The sequence below is a fragment of the Lissotriton vulgaris genome, chromosome 6 (genome assembly GCF_964263255.1).
Source record: "Lissotriton vulgaris chromosome 6, aLisVul1.2, whole genome shotgun sequence".
Lineage (NCBI taxonomy): Eukaryota > Metazoa > Chordata > Amphibia > Caudata > Salamandridae > Lissotriton > Lissotriton vulgaris.
The window spans coordinates 42,192,863-42,209,393 of record NC_141694.1 but is presented as its reverse complement, the minus strand read 5'-3'; positions in this window follow the sequence as shown (position 1 = coordinate 42,209,393).

Here is a 16,531-nt window from a genome sequence, read left to right as displayed (position 1 = left end):
GGCTGGAGCTCGGGCCCTGTCATGCGGGGAGGGAGCAAGCCCTTCCTGTGGCCTGTCCAACAGTAATGTTACCAGGTTTCTCTTCCTTTCTTCTTCCCAATATTTGGCTTTTTTCAAGAGCTTGGACCAAGTACAGTTTCTGGTTGGTGGCACAGTGTCCTTCCACTAGCCACATGATTCTTGAGGTACATTGATTTAGTTAGGTTCTAACACTCCATAAGAATGCATGTGTTTCCTGATTGTCTTCCCTCTACCCGCTGACCCCTTCCATGTCACTTCCTGCACCCAGAGCATCTTCCCCCACGTCATTATTTACACCAGCCTCCACGCACACTTGTAAACACTAAGTAAACATTGGTAAACCTGTAGACCATGTGGTGCCCACAAGTAAGTAGCAGGCAGGAAAGGGATCGCCTTGGTAAGCCCTAAAAGCTTTAATCTGCAGCCAGCCCCGGTTTGTAAGAAAGCATGCTCCCTTTCCTTGCATACTCTATGCTAGCGATAAATGTGCCATCTGTTGCACTGCACAGGTATGCGCTAGATCCATGCTGTGAGGAGAAATGCACACAATGTGGTATTAATTCCAGCGACACTATAGTTATGGTATTTCGTGGAATTGAAAAATGAAACCTTCTCTTATTTGAGTATCCAAATGTTGGCAAGTATGAGGTGGCAACACTCGTGATGTCATTGGACACTGAACGGATTATTCCGTGGCTTATTTTTTAGGACTTGTGCCCCATTTTGCTTACTCCGTCCTCTGAAGTTTCCCAACGCCCCATTGAGAGTAACGCCAGAGACCATGAAGTATCTTGACAGTTTATATGCAATTTAGACACGCCCACAACTAGGAGTGTCAGGCAGTTGCTGGACATGTGTTGAAGATGCCGAACATTGTTGTGAACCACGCAGGCACCAATCCACTACCGAATATGGGACTCGCATTACACAACACAGCATCGTTGTGCTTTAGAGTCGCACAAGGATGCTCAATACTCCCAACATTTCCCTTTTATAGGTCGAGGACTCCGTCGCACTGCGTAAGAAGTGGGCGGAGCTCCGAAGATTTTATGTTTCTTAGTCTAGGGGGCTTGAACCCGCCCCTCTTCTCCATTGGCTGGCCTCGTAAATGCTGGACAGCCATTGGAGGAGAGGGGCGTCACTCCCTTTAAGCCCGTCTTTTTCGGATTTGGGGGCGTGTTTTTTAGGTTCTTTCTATCTATCGCCTCGGAGAAACGTGGTCATGTGGAGCGCTCCTCTCTGGTCTTCAAATTAAGCCTGCTTGTATCCCTGTGTTTTCTCTACTTCTCTTGTACCCATGCTATATGAAGTGCACCCTCCTCCTCGCATCTACCGCTGATTACTTTCTTCGTCTCCTGCCCCCCACCACACACCACCCTACCGTTGCTGCGCCTCGTCTCCTTTGTACTTTCTTGCACCCCTGCTCCTTGAGGCCCCTTTTCTTTCTTTGCTTCTTGTACCCCTTGTGACCCGTGCTCCACTCGCAGTCACCCTTCTTCTCCGACCCCCGCTTATACTTTCTTGCACCCCTGCTCTTGAGGCCTATTTTCATTCTTCTCCTCCTGCCCCCTTGAGCACTGACCTCCCCTCTGTCACCCTTCTTATCCGACCCCCACTTGTACTTTCCTGCACCCCTGCTTCCGGAGCAGGCCCGTAGTCAGCGGGGAGGGAGGCGGGGGTGCAGCCGGTCTGTTTACTCGGCACCAACCAAAGCAGAAAATGATTGTGTTTCAGTCCTGACTACACACGCGCTCTGAAGTGGAGCTACTGCGGCGCGAGCGAGGGTGACAAATTAAAGGAATCGTTTACTGGAAACCCACGGGAATAACCCCACTGAATACCTTCAAGAAGGCAGATTAGAGAAGCAAAAAAGGCGCCGCTTTAGGAAAAAGCAGAACTCATGTTTATTTCTAGCGCTAAACGTTTCAAATGGAAGAAATGAGCGGCAGGAGATGGGGTCGCTGCTCGAAGGAAGGCGAGAGCCGCGCATCTGGCGCGAGAATACCATGAGCAAGGAGGAGGAGTCGGCTGGAGCCGTGCTGCAGGACCAGTTATGCGCCACCAGGAGGCGCTCTGTAATGCCTCAATGTCGCCTGTGTGTGTGTGCGATTGTTTGAGGTCACAGCGCACGTAAATCACATGTGCCCCTTTACTACAGGTAAAATGATGGACTGTGTGACGTCATAGCATAATTGAGGGACACCTGCAATGTCTCAGGGTCCCCTTGTGCTACATTTTTTGACATCATAGCGTGCGTAAAGCACCTGTGTGTGTGTGGCTCTGCCTGTGTGTGTGTGTGTAGCTCTGTCTGTGTGTGGCTCTGTCTGTGTGTGGCTCTGTCTGTGTGTGTTTGCTTCTGTCTGTGTGTGTGGCTCTGTCTGTGTGTGTGGCTCTGTCTGTGTGTGTGTGGCTCTGTCTGTGTGTGTGTGGCTCTGTCTGTGTGTGTGTGGCTCTGTCTGTGTGTGTGGCTCTGTCTGTGTGTGTGGCTCTGTCTCTGTGTGTGTGGCTCTGTCTGTGTGGCTCTGTCTGTGTGTGGCTCTGTCTGTGTGTGTAGCTCTGTCTGTGTGTGTGGCTATGTGTGTGTGTCTCTGTGTGGATAGATTTTTTTGTATGTGGCTCTATGTGAGGGTGGCTCTGTGTAGGTGGCTCTATGTGAATGACTGTGTGGGTGGCTCTGTATGTGTGTGTGGGTGGCTTTGTGTGTGTGGCTCTGTGTGGGTGTAAATGCAATAGGTCATGCATTTGCGAGCAATTAAGCTATTGGCATTGTAAATGACAATGCCATTAATTTAACGATTAAGCTATTGGCAATGTAAAAGACAATGCCATTTATTTATGATTTTTAAAAAAAAATGTCATGAGCAATGCCAATAGCTCTACCTTTAATAATGCCGAGACCACTGCATTGTAAATGCTTGTTTGATTTTTCTTTTGCAGGAGAAAGCCGTGAAGAGTCGCCCGGAAGTTGTAGGGCGAGGCGCTGGAACAGGAAGAGGAAGGGAGGAATCCCCGGAAGAGAACCGAAGGGACCGGGGCTCAAAGAAATAAGGCAGGTCTGGAGCGAGTCCGAAATTCAGGTGAGTAAACAGGTGGCCTCAGGAAGCGGGTCCGGAACACTAGCGGTGACGCTTTGAAGCGAAGCACCAGGAGGCGAGCGGGTGGGGTTTTGTATAACTGACGTGTAACACTGCAGGTGCACGTTTTTTCTGTACACGTGTTTGTTGCCAAGTATTGCACGTGGGTCTTTGCCTGACTGTTAGCAGAAGTATGCAGATCGGAGACCAACTTGAGTCTATCCACGTGTTATGGTGATTGATTGTCATAAGATAGTTACCAACAGCCAAATGTCACGAGTAATCCCAAAACGACAACAAGCATTGCTTCCTTCAATAATAACAAATAAACAATGCAGACTATTTTCACAAATATGAAATGAGTAAACTTGAACACCTTTTACATAAATACAAATGGATTAGACGTGCTTTTTTTTAAATATTATTTTTTTAATATATCTATTTATTGGTTTCAAACAGGTCATACATGGTAGATATCCACACAATACAGCTGCATAATCGGAACTTACAGTCCCAAAGAAACCCAACATCCCGCCCCACCCTCCCCCCCAACCCTCTCCCAGTCATTATCCATAACATAATCACTTCTACTCTTAGACATAGCTGCACATGGTCTGTATGCCAAAACACTGATCAATAAATGAGAGTCAGGCCCCATGAAAATTGCAATAATGTCTGTCTGCCAGAAGGAGGCCAGGCGCAGCACACTGTCCCACACAGGAGCAATCCCAAAACGATAGAAAGAACCAGTTTATGATATATGACATTCAGAGTATATTAGGATTAGACATCAAATAGGACGTGACAAGTGCGGGAGTCCTTAGGGCGGGAGGATTCGGGTAGCTCCTCTTCATACACTTTCAATTGATCCCTACAATAAACTAGATCCCGGAGTCACTGTTTGATAGTGGGCACTGACCTGGATCCCCAGCGCTGCGCCACTGCTCGCTTTGCAAACAAAGTGGATATCGCCACAATATGTCTGCTAGCCGGTTTCAGCTGTTTTACATATCCCAGCAAGCACAGCTCAGGCGTACAACTCACCGGTTCCAACACCATATCTGACAGGATGGGAACCACCAAAGCCCAATAAGCAAACACACCGCTGCACACCCAGGCGACATGATAAAAATCTGCATCTGCAGCCCCACACCTCACACATTTTGCCAACTCTCTCAGGCCATATTTGTATAGTTGCACAGGAGAGTAGTAAACCTGATGCAGGTATTTAAAGTGAAGAATTCTGAGATTGCAATTGGCTGTGAGTTGGCCTGTGAGTTGGCATATCGCGGCCTGCCAGCGCAGGCATGAGGAGCACTCCTCCTGATCCAGTTCCCGCAGCGAGGAATTATATAACTTAGTAATTATTCCCTTAGAGTCTTCACCCGATAGTAAGGCCTGTAGTGCATGAAGCGCAGTCGGCTCCACCGGATAATAAGGATATACCGCGCGAACAGCCTGGCGTATACGGACATATGAAAAATTAAACATGAATCCGCGCTCCTCACCATTTTGTGCCTCACGCAGCATCTTAAAGTGGCCCTCCTTATATAAATCTCCCACTCTAGTAATGCCTGCAGCTGAAAGCTGTTTCAGGGCAGTAGGTTCACGCGCCGCTGATATCTCCGGGTGAGATGATAGAGGTAGTAATGGGGCATACAGGTAGGGCAGCTGAGCCTGGCTGCCAGCGCGCGCCAAGTCCAAGACGTGCACTGTGGAGGGTTTATCTCTATTCTTGGGCCACCAGAGCCACCCGACAGGATCATCACCTGCAGCCGGACACGCAGCACTGCATCTGCTTCTATGCCAGTAGTGTGCGAAGTGAGCCTGCGCACATAAATAATATAATCTTAAGTCTGGAGCCTCAAAGCCCCCCTGTCAAATGGTTGCACTAAGAGATCCCATCGGCAACGAGGCTGTTTCCCTCCCTTACGAATGTCAGAAGAGCTGATTGCAGGGTGCAGAACAGTACTATGTTGAGTCGAATGGGTATATTAACAAAACAATATAGCAGCTTAGGCAAAAAGACCATTTTTATGACTGCTATTCTATCTGCCAATGAAAGGGGAAGGTGGAACCACCGCTCATCCTGCTCAGATATGTAGGTGATTGTACGCCCATAATTTTCATTGACCACCACTGCGGGGTCGCGATGCACCCATACTCCCAGGTACTTCCCGGGATCAGAGGTCCAGGACAATGGGAAATCGAGTTCAACCTCTTTAGTCTACTTCGTGAGTGGAAAGACCATCGATTTGGACCAGTTGATTCCGAGTCCCGAACATCTCTCAAACTGGACATATTCCCTGAGCAACGGGCACATAATCACTGATGGCTCTCGGACATAAAGCAGCATATCGTCCGCATATAAGGAGACGATCAGTGGGCACTGCCTGAAGCGCAACACAGCGTCCGAATGCTTCTGGCGTTGTTTACATGCCAGCGGCTCTAGCGCTAATAAAAAAAGCATAGGGGACAAGGGGCAACCCTGCCGGGTGCCACACTCAATAGGGAATAAAGATGACACCTTGCCGTTCACACGCACATGTGCAACCGGTCTGTTGTATAGTACCTTTAGCCACTGTGTAAAAAAGGGGGGGAATCCCATCCTACTCAGTACAGTGAACATGTAGGACCAGTGGACAGAGTCGAAAGCTTTTGCTGCATCTAGCAGCACAGCTACCGCTTGGAAGTCAGGCTCAAAGTAGTATAACGTGGAAAACAGAGTTCGAAAATTATGCGTCGTGGAACAGTCCGTCACAAAACCTGATTGGTCCGGCAGGACCAACAGGGCTATCAAGGGCTGGAGTCGTGTAGCGATCATCTTGGTGAGGATTTTCGTATCGATATTGATTATTGAAAGTGGTCGGTACGACCCACATTGATTGGGAGGTTTATCAGGTTTTAGCAGGGTGACAAGAAGGGCCTCTCGGAGAGAAGGAGGCAGGACTCAGGTCTTGTAAGCTTCCGCGTAAACTGCTAGCAGTCGTGGGGCTAACACAGCCGCATATGCTTTATAGAACTCGCTCGGCAGGCAATCCGGTCCCGCCGCCTTGCAGGTCGGTAGGGACATGATGGCCTCTCTCACATCTTCCTCATCAAAGGGTTGCACTAGGTATTCCCGGTGCCCATTGGACAGCCACCCCAGGGCCACATCGTCAAGATAGCTATGCGTCTCTTCAGCGGAGGGAGAGTCCCTGGCTGCATATAAATCAGTATCAAATTTTAGTACAATGTTGCAGAGATCCGGGGCTCACCACTACCATCCAGCAGTTCGGCGACAGCCTCCTGACGGCGCGGTTCTGCAAGTTTTTGGGCTAGGGATCGACTAGGCCTCCCACCCTCACTGTTGTATCGAGCTATCTTACGTCTAGAGCAATGTAGCAGCTCCTGATCAACCGTTTCATTGTGCTCGGTGACTAGGTCACGTATTTCCGCTAGCTTGGACCTCAAAGGGTCCAGGTCATACGCGCGCTCCAAATGCGAAATGTCCGCAGCCAGCTTCCTAATTCTACACTGAATGTCTCTCACAATCCCCGATTGAGCCCCGATACAGGCACCGCGAATGGTGACCTTGAAGGCCTCCCAAAGAACTCCAACACTTTCTACAGTGCCCTCATTCTCTATAAAATAATTCCTAATTGCCGCCGCTATGGTCTGTTTAAAAACAGGATCCTTAAGCTCCGAAGGTTGTAGCCTCCAGGCAAAAGATGGTAAGTGGCACTCCGGGAACCTTATCTCCAGTAACACCGGAGAATGATCCGACAAGGAGCGGGCTGCATGCAACACCCCCGTTGTCCAGGTACAGACCTCCTCCGATACGAGCCAGAGGTCAATACGGGACCAAGAGCCATGCGTCGCCGCAAACGTGCTTTCCCGAGCTGCGGGATGGTGAAGACGCCATAAATCATGCAAATGACCCATATCTATAAGCCTCAAAAGCGTGTCAGTCGCCCATTTGGGCCTTGCCTCGACGACCCCATGTCTGTCCATAGTGGCATCCAGCCACAGGTTTCAATCCCCACCCCCCACAAGTGCTGCAGGCGGGATCGACAATACTCTGCGCCACACATCTGAATAAAAGGAAGGGTCATCAATATTGGGCCCGTAGACATTCACAAGAAGCACACTCTCACCACCCAGTCAACCGTGCACAATCGTTATCCTTCAATAATCATCTGTCTCAGTTCGAAGCACTGTAAAGGTGACCCCCTTTTTCACCAAGATCAGCACTCCCCTAGCATAAGAGGAATAGGAAGATGATACCCTCACACCCGCCCAGCGCACACCTATTTTTTTGGCTGACTAGGTCGTTAGATGCATCTCCTGCAACAGGGCCACATGCACTCCCATTCGATCAAAGGCTCGCAAACACCAGCCTAATTTTTTGGGGCGTGTTGAGGCCGCGCATATTCCAAGTAGCAAACTTAAGAGTATTACTCATGGCAGAATAAGGACAAAAGCAGATGCATGGCAATATATCTCACATCGTCAAATAACATTTGGTGACTAAAACCATACGGGCTGATCTCATGACTCGAAGAGAACCAATAACATTTCGTAAACCCCAACCCACATTCCCCCCATCCCCCCACCCACTTCAGCACCCCAACCATGCCAGAGCCATCCCAACACCCAACGTATCCCCCACCCACACCCTACCCTAGTGAAACAGAATTGGGGCACCCCCATAAGTCAGGGGCACAGAGGCAGAACCCTCCCGCAAAGCAGGAGTCGACCAAGCAAAACAATGGAGAAAGTATGCATCACATGTCCAAGAACAATGTATGGAAATCCAATAGTGCCAGACGCCTCTATAGGAGCGTACAGTGAACACAGACTGTTCAAGCTGGGCCCTACATGAAAGGAAAGCAAGGCCCACCGCAAACCCATAATAGTAGCCCTATTTTAAAGTGGGATGTAATAGTAATGAGCAAGTAGTTGTTAACTTAAACAGTCAAATCTCTCATTGGGTGTAACGCACATGTGAACAGAAGCTACCTCTAGAACCATAAACAGGCTGTGCACCCATTATACCATATGCAGTGATCAAAACAAGAAACATAATCACAACATATAATAACACAGTAAAGCCAAGCAATTACTAGTCTTCCTCTTCGGGTGCCACCATAGAGTCTTGCTTCCTACGCTTCAGGGACTTACAGCCTGATTCATGAACGGGCCGTTTTGCGAGCCCCTAATAGCGAATCATAGCGATTCGCTATTAAGGACTCGCAAAACGGTAATCATGTAGGAATCGCATAATAAAATGCGATTCCTACTGATTCCTTATTTGCGATTAGCAAATTGCTAATCGCAAATAAGGAATAACTCGCCATTCATTCCTATGGGCCAAAAGGCCCATAGGAATGAATGGGGAGTATTCCTTATTTGCGATTAGCAATTAGCTAATCGCAAATAAGATTGCGATTTGAAGGGTGCCAGGGGTGTCCACAGGACACCCTGTAGCACCCCTCAAATGACATTACACACAGTTGTTGCACACACACATGTCCAAAGGACATGTGTGTGTGTAACATGCAACTCAGAAAAATGCATTTAACTGCTTTTTTCTGTGTTTTCGCAATTTACCGCGAGGTCTGACCTCGCGGTAAATTGCGGCAAGAAATTGCGAATTCGCAAATTTTAATTGGATGTTGAATTGCATTTAAGGAATCTCTAATGGAGATTCCTTAAATGTAATTCCTCGCACATTTGCGACATCGCAATTAGCGATTTTTGCATTTGGGATGCTGAATCCCAAATGCAAAAATCGCTCTCGCAAAGGGCCGGATTCTCAGAATCCGGCCCCTTGCGAGCGCAATTTAGGGTCATGAATCGGGCGGATAGCGTGTTCCATTGCAGCTTTCGGGTAGGTAAAGATCTTATCCTCCATCACCGCACCAATGCGAAGTCGGGCGGGATAAAGCATGGCAAAGGGTACTTCCTCATTTCGCAGAAATTGCTTCACAGCGCTAAACTCCCGCCAGCCAGCCTGGACAGCAACCGTGAAGTCAGGGAAGAAGGCCAAAGAGTTACCCTGATGCGAAATTGTGCCCTTCTGCCTAGCCATGTGCAAGATGGCATCGCGGTCCCTGTAATTTAAAACACGAGCTATAATAGGTGGGGGGTGGCTCCCGGGACCGGGTGCGCTGCCAGGAAGCGATGAGCTCTCTCTACAATAACGATTCTGGACAGTTGTTCCGTGCCAAATATGTCTGTAATGAGGTGCTCTACATATGTCTCCGTCTTTGCCACATTTGTAGATTCCGGAATCCCGGTAATGCGGATATTATTGAGCTAGGACCGCGCTTCTAAATCCTCATTTTTAGCTTGAATAGGAGATAGCACCTTGTCTATGTTTAAGGTTTTGTCAGACACTGTGGACTGCCCATCTTCCGCCGCCGAGACCCGCTGTTCCATCTCCCCCATTCGATCATTCTGTTTCTCTAATTGAGAAGACATGTGATCCAGCCTTTGGTTCACCGCAGTCATCGCACCTTCTATTGACAGTAACGTGAGTTGCATTGCCACCAATGTGGCCTCGAACGTGGAGGGGTTATCTGTGTGTACATCAGCCTCTGAGTCCGAGGCCGCCTTCTGCGGCATCTTGGGAGCCCTGCGGGACTCAAAAGTAAGGTGTGACTGGTTCTTATCGGTACACCCCATAATGGGGAATGCAAGTTGTTGTGCGTACTGTGGTGCAGAGGGGAACAGATACTGGGGGCCCACGTCCAATAGCACCCCAAGTGGTCAAGCTCCCAGAGGAGCCCAGGAAGGAACCAACTCCAAAGCCCGATTCCTAGTACCTAGCGATGTTCCAAAGCAGTCACCTCCCACAGAGACACCTCACAGCTCGGGTCAACAGTTCAGCCCCGCAGGCCTCGGGGCGACACGGAGGGTCTTAGTGCAATAGGGTCCCCCAGCCGCCAAATCTATGTCTCACCACAGCTGCTCCGAAGCATAACACTCAGGGACAATTGGCGCGCAATCAGGGGTGCACCACAGACAAGAACTCAGCATGAACCACCAAACTGCGCAGACGTGTAATCCCAGGCCCGGGTCACAGTGTCTCTACATGCTCCATATGGCAAGGGGGTACAGCAGCAACGATGTGTCAGGCAATCATAATGAGGAGGCAGCCTCACTGCTACCGCAAGGCCACGGCGAAACTGCCTGCAGTAGGCCCCGCAATGCTCTCTCCTCAAGGGCACCGAGTGTGTGCATTATGTGGGCCCCACAGTGAAGGATGCAGGCAGGTGCAAAGACGGCTGCTTATTTCCCTGCATGCAGTCGAGTCACACTCCCGGTCTATGCGAAGACCGTGCACGTATTGAAGCACTCCCACCAGGCACGCCCCCCCAACCAGGCCCGGCGCCGGCTGCAGCTCGCGGGACACAGCCAACACAGGAGCCCGAACCCGCCTCCACGACCCGGGCCTCAGTCGCGCCAGGGCCCCACTCACCACCACCAGTGCCGAGGGGCACCATTCAGATGGGACACCCCAGCGAGGGCTCACCACCAGGGGAGGCCTCTCCAGTCGCCAGGGCCTTCCGCACTCCAGGCGTTCCGAGGGTCTAGGCCCATAGGCCGCACCACCACCGCCACCGCCGGTCTTGTTCTCCTCTGGTACCAGGCTCAGGCGATTTCGCAGCATGGGCAGGCACCCCCACCGGTTCGGCTCCTCACGCAGTATTGGGGTCACGCGGAAGTATGATGCAGGCGGGCAGGCTCTCCGGCTCCAGGCGGCCTACAACTCCGCGGCGGCCGCCTTTTCATAGTAGATCGGCATCAGCGCGGTGCGGCCTCCACCATCCAGACAACAGGGCCCAGCAAGGACACCAGCACCTTCAAGGAATGCCGCAGGTTAGTGGAAAGCAGCTCCGATCATTAGCAGGTCCAGAAACAGCGTGATGCAGCAGATATTTATCAGATTGTGGCTCGATCAGGCAGAGCCTCACAGAAGTGCGTCCATCTTGCCGTGCGCTCTCTAGCGCCCCCCAGTTAGACGAGCTTGATGCTGAATTTGAGTTACGCTTAACACCTGGAGCAGTGTTGCCAGCTTAGAGGTTTTTTGCCTTCATGCTTTTTCCTGTGTTCTGGGCTCCTTCTTAAAGACACCACCTTTACCTCTGACAGACCAGGAATGTTAAAATCTGGACTTCCGCACCTACCCGCTGTCAGAGGTCCCTCACCAGGCTTCCATCTCCGGACAGATCTGACAGATTAGGATGCCCAAGATCTGGTCCGGATACAGATGCTCTGGATCCAGCTCAAGCCTTGACTCTGGTAGCACAGGTTGATCAGGCCCAGGCCCTGATCCAGACGGTCTAGCAACAGACTCAAGAGCAACAACAACTGAGCAAAGAGAACCTAGCCCTACGTCAAGCTCCTGCTGCTAGAGCCTTCAATGTTCCTATTGTTTCCTCTGCAACTCCATGCTTCTCTGAGGACCCAAAAAAGGTTGAGCACATGTTTTAATTTTCTGAGAGTCGTTTTTTGCTTTTTGCCCTGCTCAGTTTTCTCAAGATGGGGCTATGGTAGTATACCTAATCAGCACCTTATCTGGTCCAGCGTTAGCTTGGGTGACCCCTCTAATAAAAGACAGAAGATCCTACTCTATCAATTATTCCACTTTTCTAACAACATTCAAACCTGAAAGACCAAACCTTCAGTTCTCTTCAGAGAAAGCTGTAGAAAGGATAGATCAATGTGGAGGAAGCTTTAAAGAGGTTTATTTAGGTTTACAGTATTCAAAACCCCATCCACAGAAGCGCTCCCAAAAGCAACTGCAGCAGACCCAAATCTTCTGGTGATCTGTTCGTCAGAATGCACAAGCTCCTAGGTTACAGAACCACATAACACGATAGTTCTATAACCTAGGATACAACATTACCTCCTCACTTATATTTAACACAAAACAACAACAAAAATAAAGGAAGATTAAAACATAACAAGCAAAACTGTAAGAGACAGAAAGAGAATATGGGGCCAGATGTAGGTAACCAAATACCGGTCGGTAATGGCTGAAAATACTGAATTTCGTCCGTTACCGACCGGTATTTGGTGTTTGAGATGTAGGGGCCACAAAATCGTACGATTCAGTAAATTTACAGAATCGGTAAATTTACCGAATCCGAAAAAGTACCGATTCGGAAAATTTACCGAATCAGTAAAATTACCGAATCTGTAAAATTACGGATTCAGTAAATAAGAAATTGTAAAAATGACTTTTGAGATGTAGGTAACCTCTAAAATACCGAATCTACATGAAATTCGGTATTTAAGAGTCTGTATTTACCATGGATTCAAATTAGGTGATAACCAGGTGCAGGCTATAAAAAAGGGCCTAAAACACAACTGTTTGACCAGAATGGCAGCATTCTACGTGATTGCGAGGCGGCTATGGCTCCAGGCAGAAGGAGAGAGGGTCTGGAGAAGGGAGGAGCAGGTCTACAGGCTGAGAATCACCCTATTCCAACTGACTGAGCCAGAGATCATACAAAGGTACAGGCTACACCCCAAACCATCCTGGAGCTGATCAGGGACCTCCACCTACTTTTGGAGCACCCAACCCCAAGGGCGCACGCCATCCCACCCCATGGGCAGGTCTGTGTAGCCTACACCTGCTTGCCTCTGGGAGTTACCAGAGTGTGGTTGCTGCGGTAGGTGGGGTGTCCCAGAGCTGCCTGTCACTTTTTTTTAGGAAATTCCTAGAGGCCATGATGCAGAGAATGCATTATTACATCAGCTTCCCTGCAACGCACGCAGAACAGCTTAGGACCAAGACAGAGTTTTATCAAATGGCACATTTCCCCAACGTCAATGGCTGTATTGATGGCACCCACATACCAATATGTCCACCTGCGGCCACAGAGTACATTTATAGGAACAGGAAGTCTACCCACACCATAAATGTACAGGTAATCTGAGATGCAAAGTACATCATCACGGACATAGTTGCCAAGTTTCCTGGAAGTACCCATGACTCATACATCTTTCAAAACAGTGGAATATACACACGCCTGACAGCGGGGGAATTTGGCTAAGGATACCTGCTAGGTAAATCACTGTGTGACACTCCTTTGATACATATTGCAGATGTATGTGTATGTGTGGATGAGTAATGTCTTTTTCTGTTACTTATAGGGGATAGTGCATTTGGGGTCCGGTCTTTCATCCTAACTCCCTACCTCAACCCTTCAACCCCCAGCCAGAGGAGATACAACAAGGCACACAAATCTACCAGGAACATTGTGGAGTGCACCTTTGGGCTGTGGAAAAGCAGGTTCCGCTGCCTCCACAAAAGTGGAGGGGCACACCAGTATACACCAGTGACCTGCTGCAAGATGATTGCAACCTGTGCAATGTTGCACAACCTTGCCATGAAGAAGGGCACCGAGGTGGAATTATCTGATTATGAGGACCATGATGACGAACAAGCACTGCCTGAACCCAAAACTGCTGGAGTAGCAACACCAACAGATGGCAGACACAGACGGGAAGAGATCACATGCAACTACTTTTAAGTGAGTAAAGAGACACAGACAGGTGGAGTATGCACCCAACGTAGTTTAATTTTGTCACTACGCAGGTTTCTAAAGCACAATTGTGCAACACAAATTATGTACATTCAATGATGTTAGTCCTGGGTCTCTTCCCCATTAACTGAACTACTCATTTGCGTCTACGCCTACCACTGCCAGATGTTTGTGGCTGGCTGTCTTCACTTGGCGTTTGGGCTGTTGCCTCATCGTGGCGCCTGCTGCTCCTCCGTGTCTCTACGACAAGGGGGCTTGTCATGCTGCTCCTACTTGTGCTCCCTTCACTCTTTGGCACATCCAGAGCAGCAGTATGTGCTGTTTGTGCATTTATCAGCACCTCAACAGCACTGGTCATTCTAGCAATACCCCTAGACAAATCAGTACCATTTTGCGTGAGTCCCTCCTGCATGTTAATGCATCTCCTGCATAGCAGGGAAGTGGCTGTGGCCAGGCGGTTGATGGCTTTATTTTGTTGCTGCGCACGCTGCTTCTCCTTGCGCCTTGATGACATTTCCTGATCTAGTTTGGTCACAGAAGCTGCACCGATTGCGACATATCACGCATCCCTGCAGCCATCTATGGTTGAGCCCACCATCTTCTCCAGGTCAGTAAGGGGGTTGCTGGGTTCTTCCCTCCACCAGTTTTGCTTGCCTGCTTGTGGTGTTCTGCAATTTTTTTGTCAGGCTCCTGAGGTCATACCACCTCTTTTTAAGGTCCTCTATATCTCTAGGAGTCACTCCAACTGCATTCACTTTATCTTGAATGTCCAGCCAAATTTTCCTTTTGGCAGATTCAGCCACAGTGAGGGACTGCCTGCCAAACAGTTTTTGGTGCTCCTTCACCATCTCCTCAACAAGGACATGCAGCTCCATGCTGCTGAATTTTAGTTTCCTCTTCCTCTCTGGCTGATCTTTGCCTGTGCTGCGTGCCATTTTTCAAATTTAAAAGTGCACAAAACTCTTTCTGCTGCTCAGGGACTCAGCTCAGCTCCAACTGCCTCTCCAGAAGCTTCTAATTAGTTGCAGCTGCCTGTGTAGCCACTTCCTGGTAGGGAGGGGGGGGGTAGTAGCACCTGATTGGCTGCCTTATTCAGTTTCACTTTTCTTTGCTTTCCGATTCGGTCTTTACCGAATAGGTATTTACCGAATCAGTATTTCCAATTCATGAATGGGGTATACTGATTCGGTAAATACCGTATCGGTAAATACTGAATGGCCGATTCAGAATTTTACAGATTCGGTAAAAAATACCAAATTTTTACCTACATTGCATTTACGGACTCATAAATACTGAATCGGTAAAATTTGGTATTTAAGAGTCAGTAAATTGCAATTACCTACATCTGGCCCATGGTTACTCCACCACCATGAAATAACATATTGAAAGCATTTACACAAAATCACGAAAACAACCTGTTTTTTTCATTCACGTTGAGGTCTGACTCCTTTTGCTTCAGAAGTCTTTTCCGTGGTAAACGAAGGAACTGATCCCAGCTCAGAATTACATTTCGATACCCTGTTTGAATTCCAAATCTTATTGTCATTTGTTTTCACAGCATTTTTAAACAATCTCTTAACACGACAAGGCATACTGAATTTGGAACATCTACCACCCTTTCATGAAGATTTAATCTTCACCCAATCACCTGCTTGAACTTTCGTTTCCTTAACATCTTTTCTCATGTCATACAATGCCGTAGATTTCAATTTCTTTCCTTCTTCTTTGACTTCCCAATCTAAAGGTACACCAACCTGATCATCAGCCTTCACTCTCTTCTCAATGAGCCAACCAGGACTAATCTCACAACAGGGTAACCTTCCTTTAATCAAACAGAAAGGTGACACACTTGTCATGGAATGAGGAGTCAACCTGTATTCTCTCACTTTCTTCCTCAAGCCTTCACCCCAGCAGGACTCGCATGCAAGAGACAATTGCAAACTCTCTTTCAACACCTTAATAAAATGTTCCACTTCACCATTAGACTCAGGATGATGAAGTGAAGCTTTTTTATGCTTCACCCCTCTCTCTCTTTGAAACTCTTCAACCACCCCAGAGGTAAACTAAACCCTATTATCAGTAACGACACTGGAAGGAAGCCCTTCTCTTTCAAATGACTCCTCTAAAAATGTAATCACATCACTAGATTCAATTAAACTCACAACTTTGATTTCAAGCCACCGAGAAACCATGTCTATACAGACAATAACATATCTATCATGAGAACTGACCTTAATCTGACCAAGAATGTCCATGCAATGTCAAACCATGGACCAGCGGCTGTTTCTCTAACAACCATTGGCTGTGTTCTATACTTTAACACCTTATCACTCCTTGCACAGTCCAAACATTCTCTAACTTCCCTCTCAATCATCAAATCCATTGAGGGCCACCAGAAATTTTCCCTGACCCTTTCTTTACTTTTGAAATACCCATATGAATGGCATGAGCTTTTTTAACCAAAACAAGTCTTGAGTCCACAGAAGGAACAAGTTTGCTTCCTCTCATAAGCAAACCATCGACAACAGAAAGTTCATTACGAACTTCCCAGAATCCATGTAACTCTTCTCCGCACTTACTCTTGAACTTCCAGCCTTCCAGCACCATTTTTACTACACTCTGCAAACAAACATCCTTTTCTAATAAACTTTTCCAATTTGTTTCTTGTACAATGCCTTCAGTAAAAGACAAACATTTAAGTCTTCATCAAAGTCTTCCCCAGCAAAACTCTCGTCCAATGATTAGTCGTCACACTCAAACTCAACATACAATTTAGATAGACAGTCTGCCTGCAGGTCACTAGCGCCTGGGACATAATTTATTTCAAAATCATACTCTTGAAGAGCAATGACCCATCTGCGTATACGATTGGAAATCTGATCCACAACTTTTTTT